This window comes from Triticum urartu, chromosome 5A (assembly GCF_056163025.1).
Source record: "Triticum urartu cultivar PI428250 chromosome 5A, HENAU_Tu73, whole genome shotgun sequence".
In the NCBI taxonomy this organism is placed as follows: Eukaryota; Viridiplantae; Streptophyta; class Magnoliopsida; order Poales; family Poaceae; genus Triticum; species Triticum urartu.
In genome coordinates, this window is record NC_141877.1 from 211,892,405 (window position 1) to 211,907,885 (window position 15,481).

The 15,481-nt window shown below is 43.5% G+C and overlaps 1 long non-coding RNA gene across 1 annotated transcript; it reads left to right on the forward strand.

Moving 5' to 3' along the window:
* The first annotated feature begins 4,043 nt into the window (after positions 1-4,043).
* Positions 4,044-6,262, forward strand: LOC125508244 (uncharacterized). Its single transcript, XR_007283285.2, has 3 exons — positions 4,044-4,457; positions 5,548-5,746; positions 6,023-6,262. It is a non-coding gene; the product is annotated as an uncharacterized LOC125508244 (long non-coding RNA).
* Positions 6,263-15,481: the final 9,219 nt, after the last annotated feature.

Here is a 15,481-nt window from a genome sequence, read left to right on the forward strand (position 1 = left end):
ATATGTAGATGACATATTACTAATTGGAAATGATATAGAATTTCTGGATAGCATAAAGGGATACTTGAATAAGAGTTTTTCAATGAAAGACCTCGGTGAAGCTGCTTACATATTAGGCATTAAGATCTATAGAGATAGATAAAAACGCTTAATTGGACTTTCACAAACCACACACCTTGACAAAGTTTTGAAGAAGTTCAAAATGGATCAAGCAAAGAAAGGGTTCTTGCCTGTGTTACAAGGTGTGAAGTTGAGTAAGACTCAATGCCCGACCACTGCAGAAGATAGAGAGAATATGAAAGATGTTCCCTATGCATCAGCCATAGGATCTATCATGTATGCAATGCTGTGTACCAGACCTGATGTGTGCCTTGCTATAAGTCTAGCAGGGAGGTACCAAAGTAATCCAGGAGTGGATCACTGGATAGCGGTCAAGAACATCCTGAAATACCTGAAAAGGACTAAGGATATGTTTCTCATATATGGAGGTGACAAAGAGCTCATCGTAAAAGGTTACGTTGATGCAAGCTTTGACACTGATCCGGACGATTCTAAATCGCAAACCGGATACGTGTTTACATTAAGCAGTGGAGCTGTCAGTTGGTGCAGTTCTAAACAAAGCATTGTAGCGGGATCTACATGTGAAGCGGAGTACATAGCTGCTTCGGAAGCAGCAAATGAAGGAGTCTGGATGAAGGAGTTCATATCCGATCTAGGTGTCATACCTAGTGCATCGGGTCCAATGAAAATCTTTTGTGATAATACTGGTGCAATTGCCTTGGCAAAGGAATCCAGATTTCACAAGAGAACCAAGCACATCAAGAGACGCTTCAATTCCATCCGGGATCTAGTCCAGGTGGGAGACATAGAGATTTGCAAGATACATACGGATCTGAATGTTGCAGACCCGTTGACTAAGCCTCTTCCACGAGCAAAACATGATCAGCACCAAGGCTCCATGGGTGTTAGAATCATTGTTGTGTAATCTAGATTATTGACTCTAGTGCAAGTGGGAGACTGAAGGAAATATGCCCTAGAGGCAATAATAAAGTTATTATTTATTTCCTTATATCATGATAAATGTTTATTATTCATGCTAGAATTGTATTAACCGGAAACATAATACATGTGTGAATACATAGACAAACAAAGTGTCACTAGTATGCCTCTACTTGACTAGCTCATTAATCAAAGATGGTTATGTTTCCTAACCATGAACAAAGAGTTGTTATTTGATTAATGGGATCACATCATTAGGTGAATGATCTGATTGACATGACCCATTTCCATTAGCTTAGCACCCGATCATTTAGTATGTTGCTATTGCTTTCTTCATGACTTATACATGTTCCTATAACTATGAGATTATGCAACTCCCGTTTGCCGGAGGAACACTTTGTGTGCAACCAAACGTCACAACGTAAATGGGTGATTATAAAGGTGCTCTACAGGTGTCTCCAAAGGTAGATGTTGGGTTGGCGTATTTCGAGATTAGGATTTGTCACTCCGATTGTCGGAGAGGTATCTCTGGGCCCTCTCGGTAATGCACATCACATAAACCTTGCAAGCATTACAACTAATAAGTTAGTTGTGAGATGATGTATTACGGAACGAGTAAAGAGACTTGCCCGTAACGAGATTGAACTAGGTATTGGATACCGACGATCGAATCTCGGGCAAGTAACATACCGATGACAAAGGGAACAACGTATGTTGTTATGCGGTCTGACCGATAAAGATCATCGTAGAATATGTAGGAGCCAATATGGGCATCCAGGTCCCGCTATTGGTTATTGACCGGAGATTTGTCTCAGTCATGTCTACATTGTTCTCGAACCGTAGGGTCCGCACGCTTAACGTTACGATGACAGTTATTATGAGTTTATGCATTTTGATGTACCAAAGTTAGTTCGGAGTCCCGGATGTGATCACGGACATGACGAGGAGTCTCGAAATGGTCGAGACATAAAGATTGATATATTGGACGACTATATTCGGACACCGGAAGGGTTCCGGGGAAGTTTCGGATAAAACCGGAGCACCGGGGGGTTACCGGAACCCCCCGGGGGGTTAATGGGCCTTATGGGCCTAATGTGGAGAAGAGTAAGGGGCTGCCAGGGCAGGCCGCGCGCCACCTCTCCCCCTAGTCCGAATTGGACAAGGAGGGAGGGGCGGCATCCCCCCTTTCCTTCTCTCCCTCCACCTCTCCTAGTTGGACAAGGAACGGGAGGGGAGTCCTACTCCCGGTAGGAGTAGGACTCCTCCTGCGCGCCTCCTCTAGGCCGGCCGCACCCCCCCTTGGATCCTTTATATACGGAGGCAGGGGGGCACCCTAGAACACACAAGTTGATCTTCGTGATCGTTCCTCAGCCGTGTGCGGTGCCCCCTTCCACCATATTCCACCTCGGTCATATCGTAGTAGTGCTTAGGCGAAGCCCTGCGTCGGTAGAACATCATCATCGTCACCACGCCGTTGTGCTGACGAAACTCATCCCCGAAGCTTTGCTGGATCGGAGCCCGGGGAGCGTCATCGAGCTGTACGTGTGCCAAGAACTCGGAGGTGCCGGAATAACGGTGCTTGGATCGGTCGGATCGGAAGACGTACGACTACTTCCTCTATGTTGCGTCAACGCTTCCGTTGCGGTCTACAAGGGTACGTAGACAACACTCTCCCCTCTCGTTGCTATGCATCATCATGATCTTGCGTGTGCGTAGGAAATTTTTTGAAATTACTACGAAACCCAACAAAATTCTCCATTGGGACGTCGTCATCCTCCAGCTGCCTGCAGGCCAGCCAGTCGGCAACAATGGCTACCATCTCCTTCTGGTCCGTTGTCCGCCCATCCTGAACGCTGGAGCGCGACGAAGCCATGGTGGGAGTGGTGTGGACAGGAGAAAGGGAACGAAGGCGGATGACTACGGCTATGGACAATGCATGCGTTTATATAGGAATGGTGGGTGGCAGAGGGACTGAGGGGTGCGCCGGAGTAGCCACCTCGGCAACCGCATCTCATTAACGTGAGCGGCAGACGGACGAAACTTGTGTCAGTTGAACGCGGAGATATCGCCTGCACTGGGAAGCGACGCGGGCGGCGCTGATCGTTTTGGGCGGAAAGCTCGTGCGGGCGAGGGAGGGGGTCTGGGTGGGCTAAGGCGGTCAGACTCGTGCTTGCCAGCGGTCAGGTCTAGCAGCTGGACATGCTGGCTTGCCAGCGAGCTGGCTGAGCTCAGCAACGACAATCAAACGATGGACGCGGCTTCCGACCTAGAGCCGGCGCCACCGCCCAAGCCGGTTCATGCCGTGTTCACCATTGAGCAGGTGCGGCCGCAGTTCGACGCCCTAATGACGGAAGAGCTACCAGCACAGGAGGATCTGTGCTGCAACCTCCGTCTCCTCAATGAGCACCGGCTCGAGGAAGGACGAGTCACCGGCGAACAAACGAACGACAATGTCGTCACGGACATGTGCCCCTATGATCCTGGCTTCCTTAATGAGTAGCGGGTGCTGTATCAGACCATCCGTAGGGCCCGTGAGGCCCTCTCCACCGTCCTTCCTGTTGTTGCGCTCGTCTTGATGCTGTCGTCTCGCGTTGTCAACTTGGTCAAGGAACATGAGGAATCAGGAGATGACTTTAATTGGGAAGGATGATAGTGGGGACCCACCAGGGCCATAGCCGCACATACGCAAGTGCCTCCTTATTATATACAACTATAATATTTTTTTGCATCCTGTTGGTTTCCCGACATCATGGTCCCACACTATTATCAACCTATATCTGTAACTAATAATAAATGACGGATTGACTCTGTGGGTTCATCGTTACAATACGATTCCGCACAGTCATAATACACTTTTACGATTCGTATAGACAAAATCGTAATATAAACGAGGTGGTACTAGTAGCATGTTCGTCCGTCCGTCTGACCTAGTTCGCCTATCGCACATACATGGCGGGTTCACCGGCAACAATTTTACAAAAACAACCCTAGGTTTTAGAGGAACCAACCCGTAGTCCAGATGAAAATCAACACAAAACGTATGATGGTACGAGCGACAGCCCAGCCGTATGACCCACGATCCATCTCATCTTCCACCTCTAGCGCGCCGCACCCCTGCCACGCCGCCGGTCTTAGCCCCTACCCTACCCCAAGTCCCCCCACCCTCGCGGCCTTCCACCGCTGGCGAGAGTCCACGGTGCGGCCGCTGCTAGCTCCCCTGCCTCTGCTACCACGGCACCGCCGGGAATCTTATCCCCCGCCATGCGAGTTGTCATGGAGGCAGAGCTGATTCACCACGGGTGTGACGGCGGGGGTAAAGATGATGGTGCACTTGGAGGCACTGGGACGGGGAGCGAGGTGAAGAAGATGGGGTAGAAAGCAGTTGTGGTGCGTGTGTGCCTCACCTCCATTGTTTTGTGACCAAGCCCACCTGAAATCTAGGCGGCAAATTATTCATGGTGAGATCATCCGAACCCATCTACTTATGGATAATTTTATTTGTGAACTTGTCTGTAGTTTATTTAGCTGGTCTTGTATTCTCTTGTTTCTGAATAGTAGAGTCTTCGGCTGAGGCCATGCATGGAGAATGTGATCTCTTGATGCATCTATGAGCCGTGGGTCTGATAGGTCTTCTGTTTTGCTTCTACACTTATTAACGTGTGATTAACTTCATATTCTCTTTTCTGGCAAGCAGTTCATCCTATTATAGATTATTAATTATGCATGAATCAAGTTAGTTATTTTGCCTTTTGAGATATGTTTCAGGACAAGTGGAGCTATCTTTACTAAGATGAACGGTGCCTCTCACATCCATCATTGCCTGTATTTTGGATTTTTTGTAGCCTTGATGTTAAGTTTTTGTTTGGTAGGCATAGCACCTAATTTATAATGAAGTGCGTCCATCAAGGGAACTGTTTGATGTATATCAACCATGATAGAATCTATCTTAACACTGCCCTATTTTCTGTGATTCTCCAAGGTTATGCAAATCTTCATGGCTATGATAGATTGTTCAAAGAACCATTTGAACCTTGAAAGGCATATGTTATACGTATGTTTTTGCAATCCGTGGATGAACTATTTTAAGACATGTTGTTTACATTCAGTTCATAGACAATGTTTTATAAGATAGATAACTCAAAAGATAGTTTGAACCTTGGAAGCGGTCTGTTCTTATACAATTTTTAAGAAAATAAGCAAATGCTAGAACTAGATCAAGAAGTTTTCTATCAACTATGCCCCGGAGATACGGTCGAAGCACACCCGCCCCCTGTGCGTCTTTCACGACATGCTTTGGTGCCGGGTTTCTTACTATATCATAGCATGTTTGCTTGACACAAGCAGAGACGGACATGGTGCTAGCTGATAGCACTTGCTAACTTAAGAAGTTTACACTACATACCTTTTCTCTAATTAAAAGATAATTTCTTACCAAATATTGAGACAATTTTAGATATATGTCTCTAAAGCAACTACTCAATTTTGTAGAGTATACCTCCATAATTCTCCATCTGAGATACTAAAGTTTATTGATGATGTTTGTTTCAGGATATGCGGTACAAACCATCCCTATGAGAAATCCAATGGATTCGATGCGAATTGAGGAAGGAGCCAGAGCAGGTGGTGGGTTGAGGAAGGAGCTGGAGCAGAGGCGGATTTGAGGCTTCCCCTACACGTGCTAAGAGGCAGGAGGAAAATATGAGGCACCGGCGATCCGGACGCTGCAGTGTTTTCTCCGTCTCTCCTGGTAAGCCCTCGACATCATCTCCCATACCCGCTCCATCCGAATTCAGCAGCATACAGTGACAACGGTTGCCGACGTCCTCCTCATCCATGATGCTCCAATTTGTTTGTTTGTTACAATCCACATCATACACGGTTCTGCATTGTGGTGTGTGTGCCAAAGTTCAAAATTGCATAAGTTCTAGGACCATCTGGAAAGAACATAAAATTTATGTTTTCACTTTTCAGTCACACAAGTCTGCTCCCCATTGTTGATAGCTTCAAACTGAATTTGGTGCAGGTGCGAGACCATAAATTCAGAGGATGTGCAAGATGAAACATGGTGCATGATGCTTCATGAGCATAATTGTAATGATTACAAACTTTCTTAGGAAAACCAATACAACGGTGATAAATATAATTTCATTTATAGCACATGTTTTGAACTGTATTTTATATACAATTTCTATATCATGGTGGAACACAAAATTTAAATAGAAAAGAATAGCACTGGCCAATATATATTTTGCAAGTTTAGATATATACATGCTTAACTAAAGTATGCACAATGCATATTGTGGAATCACACGGCAAATATTCATGCTTTACTAAATGCATATGCTCCATTTTGACAACTGTGAATCTCTTTTGGGGACAGTTCTGTGTGGCCTTGGATCAATCCTGAACTGGTTGGTGTTATATACCCATTCTCTTCACATGACCCAATAGGTATTAGAGAGGAACATGTTACTTTGGTTACTTTTATCTTCATTTTACGCAATTTAGCTTGTTGCAACTATGGTTGTATGCTGCAGTTGATAAGATCCTTTTAGTTAGATGGCAATCTTCTTCTATCCTTTTCATTGTACTATGTTTTTGAAGCTCTGATGTTTACTTGAAAAATAGAAACTAGCAAAATTTTGTTTGCCGCTGCTTGGTCAGGCAAAGCCACCTGCTCGTTACTATGTGTGGTTCTCTTGCTATTTTATGGGGTGCAACCGGAAGTGGCAGAAGACTGTAGTTGTGTCGTTGTCACATTTACTGATTTGATGTTTATTTTCAAGATTATAGTATTTTTACCAATTTATTTCTTCTATTCCTTCTAGATAATTTGCTTCAGTTCTACATGGTGAAACATGCATATTTTTCCCGATATATTGGGCACCAGTCCACCTCTCATGAGATCTGACTTTTCAACGCATATTGAGTTTGCTGAATTATTTCCTCTAGATAACTATGCTTGGGTTCACAAATGCGTGCAATTGATTTCAAATGGAGGTTATTTCTTTACTAATTCTGTGCTATTCCACTTTCAAGCTTTTGGACCTAGAAGTGTAATACTAGCTAGGTTAGCTGCATAAGCGGGATTTATATGGCCTGAATTTTTATTTCACAGTGTATAAACTGATTCAGAGCATTATGACTCCTTGCATTCTGAAACCTTTTATTGTATGGTTTTGTCTTGAAAGAATTGAAGCAATTTTTCTATGGGAGATAATATAAATGTGATTCCGAAACAACATGCAGCTTCATTAAGTTTCTTATTTACCAACTTAAACATGGTCTGTAATAGCACAACTAAAGTTTCTAAACATATCATTATAAAACTATTGGCTGGATTGTCTTTTGTATGGATTCTTCAAGGGACATTTCTACGGAATTACAAGTTAGTTTTACATTTTTCTAGCCGAGCTCATTGTCTTTGGATTGCCAATGCTTGGATGGGTTTGTGATCAAGTGGACACAACATCTACCGTCAGTGAGTGTTAAGTAAGGGGTGACCTGAGTGGGCGCCGTGTTGAGATAGAGTATGTTAGCATGTGGGGAGGGGGAGGGGGGTCTTGAGCCATGCTTATTTTTGGTCTACGTCTATGTGATATGTTTTTTTTGTAGCAATGCACTTTCGTAGCAATGCACGAGCAATTTTGTTTTTCGTAGCAACGCACGAGCAATTTTGCTAGTAGTCAATAAACGAGAGAATTGCACAAGGAGCGGCCGACAGTTAGGACCCAGCAACTCGAGCAGTATTTGAGTTTTTGAGGTGTGAGCAGAGTTTTTCTTGAGCGAAGTTTTGTTGTTGCTCAGAGGAGATCACCTGGGCGGGCTGTGGCCTGTCTAGCCCAGGCTATTATTTTACGTCGATCAAATATCTAGCCCAGATATTAATTTCTTTCAAGCTGAAAATGGCTAGCCCAGCTATACTTTTTTTGAGAAATACCCAGCTAAGGTCAACTTGTTATTCTCTGCCCCGCTGGGCTGCAAATCTTTCATAGGAAGGGTGCATTAGGCTTAACAAGAAAATGGGTTTTAGGAAATAATAAATGGGATGTAATTAAAAACTAGGCTGTAATAAAAGGTCCAGGAACTATGAAGGAAGAATTAAGGTAGATGGCGCTTCCCCTCCCACCTCCCACCCACCATGGACGACGATCTCCTCACACCACCATTGATCTAAGGATCCCCTCTGATCATTATCTCCGGCATCTTCTTCTCTTCCTGGTGACACTATTCTCCTATGACGATCTTCTGGATCAACCCTTGGCTTGGATTTCTCCAAGGGTTTTGAGTTTGCGGGTAAGGTTTTCTAATCTACTCGATTTCCCGTTCATCCTACACATGACACTAGCCATTTCATGATGGTTGTGTCTTTTGGACGACATGATTTTCGTCTCTCGGGTGATTCTGTGGCGGCGGCTTTGGAGGCGGCCATTGGAGGTTCGGCAATTGAGTTGGGTGTTTTATACTTGCATGACAAGGTTTATTCCTTCAATGTCTCATCTAAGAAAGTTGGTTTTTGTGTTCTTGATCTTCGTACGTTTGCTTGCCCAAATTTTAAATGCTATTTCAATCTCTGGGGTCGTGGAGGACCTAATTGGGAGCGTGAGTTAATCGTTGGAAATTAGAGTGTGATGCTGAATGGATTCTAGTCAGTCCTTCCAAGCAGCGTGCTGCTTTAGGCATGTTGGCTATGCATCATCCACCTCGCAAGTCCTCCATTAGATCGGCGCATGCCATTAGGAAGAAGCTTTCCTTCGCCACGTTGCAAAAATATGATGCATGGAATATCAATACCCTGCCACCCAGGATGATATTGATGATGTCTCTTCTTCGGGTTATGATCTTTCTTCCCATGAGATGGTTATTGCTCGTCCCCCACCGCAGGTGAACCTTCATTGGACGACGGTCGCTCCAACCATTATTTTTGGTTCTATTAGATCGCCGGTGTTTTAGCCCCCGGATATCTCAGCCAGCTCCACACAACTGCATGATCTGCATGGCATGGACGAGAATCTTCAAAATTTTGTCACGTCAAATCCGGGATCTCTGGTTTCCCATGTTGGGCCAGGGTTAGCGTCTGGGCCGGACTCTCACCGCCCTGAGGATGTGCAACAGCGTGACATTCCTTCAACACACTAGGCTGATGCTTTGTGTGATGCTATGGTCGATGACATGGTGGCCCGTGTTCTATCCTGCAGTAAATGCCATCAACAATGCCACATGTCAGCTGCCTGGCCAGTCTGCCTAGCCTGTAATTGATTTGGTCACCACCGTTTTCAATGCAATCAATGGGCAAGGGACAATGGATATGTTTGGAAAGTTAAAAATATATCATGAAATCCCGGTAAATCACCGGCGGTTGTATCCATACCTGCCACGAGTCACAATCCTATTCAACCACCAAGGAACTCCTCGGTTTTTGAGACGACCACCCACGTGCCCCAGTGGGGTATTGTCATGTCCCAACCGTCCTCGCCAATTTTCCCAGCTTCACAACCATCGTGTCCACCAACAATGGCCAACTTTGCTCTCGACCAGATGGAATTCATCCCGTCGGGCTTCGACATCATCGACGGTGGCCCGACTCATCTGCCTCAGACCTTCTTCTTGCATGCGGTGGATCCAGACCATCGCCATGAGCAGTACGCCATCGGCATCGTCGAGCCTCCATCACCGCCAGGGAAACTTCAGCAGTTTCATCAGACGGTTAGTGATTTCATGATTACTCAGCTCCACCGTGATGTGCTTAGCGATCAGCCATGGATTGAGGGCGTTGGCCTGTTTGAGTTCCGTAGCCCTGCATCTAGGCATGCCATCATGGGTCATCGACCCTACGATCTTGGCAATGGTCACTTTGTTCGTTTCATACCGCATGACCATGGAATCAATCATAGAGCTACTCATGGTTTCCGTCGTGGTTGGGATTATGCTTTTGGGAGTTCCGTTAGACTATCGCACCACACAATACATATCTGATAATGTTGGTACTTTTGGTCGCTTTCATCTATGGCATCAGGAGGATCCTCGCATGGTCAGAACCTTGGTTTATGCTTCTTTTCCATACCCTGAGCAAGTTCCTCGCGATGTGGTTTATCGCGAATATGTAGATTTTGTCTGCCACCCGGGTATCTTGGACTACCCCTGTTTATGTTCTGTCTGCTGAGTTCACTGACATCTTGCCAAGAGACGAGGATCAGATGCCCCTCAATGGCAATCCGCACCCTTTGCCTAGCCAGTTGCAGTTTGACAATCTCAATTTTGTTATTCCTGAGTTTCCTCAGTTATGCTGGGATGACCCACCGGTGCCACCGCAACCTACAAATCAACACCAGAACCAACAGGGAGATCTCAATGATAATAATGTTGTTGTGGATGACTGGATTGAGGATGAGGACCAGCACGTTGTCTCCCAGGAATCAGTAGTCATCCAGAATTCAGGGCCAGCTAATAGCTCTGATATTGACAATCAACAAGCTCTAGAAGTTTATCAACCTCCCGTGGTTCAACCCCCGATTATTATTGATCGGGTGCTTACTGTTTTTGGACGTGAGATTCCACCAGTTATGCAATTGACAAGGAATTTTGCTCATGTGATGCCTTTTCTGTAGGTCATGCAGATACCAAAAGGAATGCCTGCCATCAGCCCTTTCAAGCCATTTGTCTTATCCAAGAGATCATGGGAATTGTTTTTTGATACGCTCTCATGGGAAACAAGATGGTGTATCATCAGACCCCTCCTCACAAGTTTGTGGCTGCTCAATCTAAGCCTAGTGTGGCTCGTGCACTCTGTTTTGGTTCAGTTGAAGACAACTCTATTTTCACTGACGGGCCTGTTGCTCCTACTGTTCTGTCTGATGTTGAGATGAACTCTTTCAGTTTCACTGCTTCTATCAAAGGATCACGCCGTCCTCGCAAGCCAAGAGCTGTTGTGGTTGAGTCTGAGGTCAGACATAGTGCTCGGCTCTCGGCTCTCAGGGATGGCTTCAAGCACAGTTCACCCAAACTAGTTTCTCTGAAGAAGCCATCTACAAAGCCTATCAAGAAGCGTAAAATGCAGCATAGTTCACCTATGCAAGAGCCAGAGGATACACAGGAGGTGGTCCCTCCCCCTACTCCAATCAGAGTTCTGCAGCACATTGGAGGTCATCTTGGAATAGCTCCAGAGAAGCTTTTTGCCGATCAGGTTAATGCTGGTCCTGAGTCTTCTTCTTCCGCACCATCATCTGATGATATTTAGAGCTTTTTCCTTAATGGGTTTATGGTTAACCCATGTTAAAACCATCTATCTAGGGTTTTATTTGCTTTCTTATCAGCACTTTAATTATTATGTGTGGTTAGTTAGGTACTGCCATTATGTGGTGGTCTTTTGGTGCTCTTTTACATCGATCTGTAATGAATCAGACCACCTTTAGGGATTGGAAGGTTTTATGATGGAATGTGCATGGCTTGAACTCTGATAATCGCCAACGTGCTGTTCGTCAGAAAATTGATGAAAGTGGTTGTTCAGTTATTTGTCTGGAAGAGACAAAGTGTGAGGTGATGGATTAGCGCTTTATCTGCAAATTTTGTCCATAGCGTTTTGATCATTTTGTTTATGTTCCCTCTATTGGTGCTTCTAGTGGTATGATTGTGCTGTGGAACTCTGCGATTTTCGGTGGCAAACTTATTGCTTCATTAAGTTATGGTATCACTGTGAAATTTCAATCTAGAATAATTCTGATGGTTGGACTTTGGTTACTGTTTATGGCCCATATCAAAACCCTGCAAGAGAAGAGTTTATTAATTGTCTACATAATCTAGTTATTCCTATTGATGATAACTGGCTTTTGTTGGGTGATTTTAACTTCTTGCGTTCCATGGAAAACAGAAACATGCCAGGAGGAAATGTTAATGACATGCTTCTTTTTAATGAGGTTATTGGCTAGTTGGGGCTAAATGAACGATCTTTAAAAGGGAGAAGGTTCAGATGGTCCAATATGCAAGATGTTCCCCTCTTGGAGCAAATTGATTGGTTTTTCACAACAGTCAATTGGACATCTAGTTATCCTAATATGATGGTGTTTCCCCTAGCCAAGACTGGATCTGATCATACACCTTGTGTGTTTTCTATCAAAACAATGATTCCAAAGGCAAAGATATTTCGTTTTGAAAATTATTGGGTTAATTTACCTGGCTTCCTTGACTATGTCAGAGACTCTTGGTCCAAGCCTGTACATAGAAAGTCCTCTACTGCTGTTATCGCAGCTAAATTCAAAAACCTGAGATACACCCTCAAGATTTGGCATACTAATCTTTCCAAGGTTAAAGCTTTGATTTCTGATTGCAATAAGGTTATTTCTGTCTTGATTCTGTTGAGGAGCGGAGGTCTCTTTCTTTTCCTGAATCCAACTTTAGAAGAATTGTGAAGGTTCATTTGGAAGAAGTGCTTACACTACAATTCATCTATTGGAAGCAAAGATGCACCATTAGGTCTATAATGGTGGGGGGGAGAGAATACTAAATTCTTTCATGCAATGGCAACTGAACGTTTTAGGTCCAACACTATATCGAGAATCACAATGGATGATGAAGTGGTATGTGACCATTCTGCTATGGCAGCTATGTTTTTGAAAGATTTCAAGCAAAGGATGGGCTGTTCCAATGATATTCAGATGGGTTTTGATCTAGGAGCAGTAATCAAAAAGGTTGAGGGGTTGGATGATCTGACAAAACCTTTTTTCGCAGAGGAAATTAACTTGGTGATTAATCAGATACCACCAGATAGAACTCCTAGGCCAGATGGTTTTACTGGCCTGTTCTTGAAAAAATGTTGGAAAATAACCAAGGATGATTTTATGCTACTGGTGCAAGAGTTCTCTAAAGGAAAATTGTACCTTCAGTGCATTAATAGCTCTTTGATCACTTCGATCCCTAAGAAAATAAGTCCTAAGACTTTAAATGACAATAGGCCAATTTCACTTACCAACACGTGTGTGAAGTTCTTAACTAAGCTCCTGGCTAGTAGGTTGCAATAAGTGATCTTGTCCTGCATTCACAAAAACCAGTATGGATTCTTGCAGTCTAGATCTATTCACGATTGCTTGGGCTGGTGCTTTGAATATATTCATCAATGTCAAGCTTCCAAGAGACCAATTGTATTGCTCAAGTTGGATTTCACAAAGGCATTTGACACTATTGAGCATGAGGCAATTATCATAATCCTCAGATACAAAGATTTTAATGAACCGTGGATTTCTTGGATCAAGAACATTTTATCCTCTGGATCATCATCTATTTTATTAACTGGTGTGCCTGGTCATCATTTCAAGTGTGAGAGAGGTGTCAGACAGGGGGACCCAATGTCTCCTCTGCTTTTTGTCCTAGCTGCTGATTTGCTTCAATCTGTGGTTAATGACATGTGTGCTAAGGGAATCTTAACTCTGGCAATACCCACAAACTGTCAGGATTACCCTATAGTTCAGTATGCTGATGACACATTGATTGTTCTCCCAGCAGTGGATCATCAACTCCTTGCTTTGAAGGACATGTTGGAGATTTATGCTGCATCCACTGGATTGTCTATAAACTTTGCAAAGTCCATGATGATGCCTTTGAATGGTTCTCCCGAGGAAGCCAACAGATTATCCAGTGTCTTGGGCTGTAAGTTGGGATCAATGCCTTTTACATATCTTGGATTTCCTATGGGCACCACTAGGCCCTCTATACAAGACCTCATGCCCCTTATACACATAATTGAGAGGAGACTATCTCCTACTTCATGTTTCCCAACCAAGATAGCAGGTGAAAACTGTTATAGTCCGTCCTTACATCAATGCCGATATATTTTATTTGCACTTTGGATATTCCCCCTGGCATCTTGAAGCAAATTGAGCGCATACGGAGGCAGTGTCTTTGGAGAGGCAATTCCGACACACCCAGGCAATCTCTTGTTGCCTGGAATCTTGTTTGTCTGCCAAAAAACAAAGGTGGTTTAGGAGTTTTTAACCCTAGAGTTCAGAGTGAAGCCCTTCTCATGAAATTTCTGCATAAGCTTTATAATCATCATGACATTCCTTGGGTTGGTTTGATCTGGGATTCATATTATCATGGCTCTGTGCCTCATGCAACTACCCTTTGCGGCTCCTTCTGGTGGCGTGATATGTTTAAATTATTCTCCAAATATTGCCAGTTTGCTCGACCCACTCTTGGAAATGGGAGGTCCATAATGTTCCGGAATGATACTTGGATCTTGGAACTAAATGGCTCCTCCATTAGCTAGATCTTTGCACTCTTATTTTCCTATGTACTTGATGGACAACTTTCTGTTGTAGAGGTGTTGGAACATGATATCCTGGAGAACTTTCAATTGCCTCTATCAACACAGGCTTTTGAGGAGCTGCACTCTCTGCAGCAGATTTTGGCTAACTATGAGATTTCTACAATGAATGGTCAATGGAGATGGCCTTTCAATAAAGGGTGTTTTAGGCCTAAATCATATTACACTCAGGTGCATGATAGTGTTGTGGTTGATCCTATATTTCCATGGATATGGAAAAGCTCATCTACTCTGAATATAAAGATGTTTGGGTGGTTGTTGCTGAGGAGTAGATTAAACACCAGAGATATGCTCTATCGTAGGCATTGGCATTTGGATGATCAAACATGTGTTCTCTGTCCTCACCTCATTCATGAAGATGTTGGTCACCTTTTTTCGCCTGCAACTTTAGTCAAAGGGTTTGGAATTATTTATAGATTTCATGGGAACCACTTCCTGGCATGACAACATATCAGCTGGCTTTGCAGGCCAGGACAAACTTTGGCAAGCCTTTCTTCACTGAGGTGGTTTTCCCTGCTGCTTGGAACATCTGGACAATCAGAAATGGAAAGGATTTTAGAAATGAAAAGCCCCTCTTCAGGATTTGGAGACACAATTTCATCCATGACATGACTCTGTTAACTCATAGGATCAAATGTAAAGCTAAGGATAGCTACTTGGACTGGCTGGCTTATCTGCCTTAGTTAGTTGTATAGGCTAACTTCCTTTCCTGTTTCTTGTGTAAGTATATTTTCTTTCCTTTTATTTTGTGAAGGACTGTTTTATTTTTGTTATCAATAAATAGGGCCATGAGGATTTTTGCCTTGCAGTATATAGTCAAAAAAACTAGGTTGTAACTGTTAAAAAAATGCACCAAACATGTAATTAGTTAAAAAATTGTTATTTTTGGATTTTGAAAATATTAATTTCATTACGTATTGCAAGCTCACTATTTCTATGGATTTTTACGTTATACAAATATATTTTGAAATTATATTTAATCTGACTTCATATTTCGGGATAAAAGTATTTCGGATCCCATCAAAATGTGGGAATTTTTATTCAGTTCTGTTTTGAGCGTTTGGTTGAAATTATTAATCATTGTCCTAGCTAGAAAATGGGTTGCAATTGTAACAAACTGTGAGTGGGCTGTAGTAAATTCCATTATAATTAAAAAATTGGCTGTAC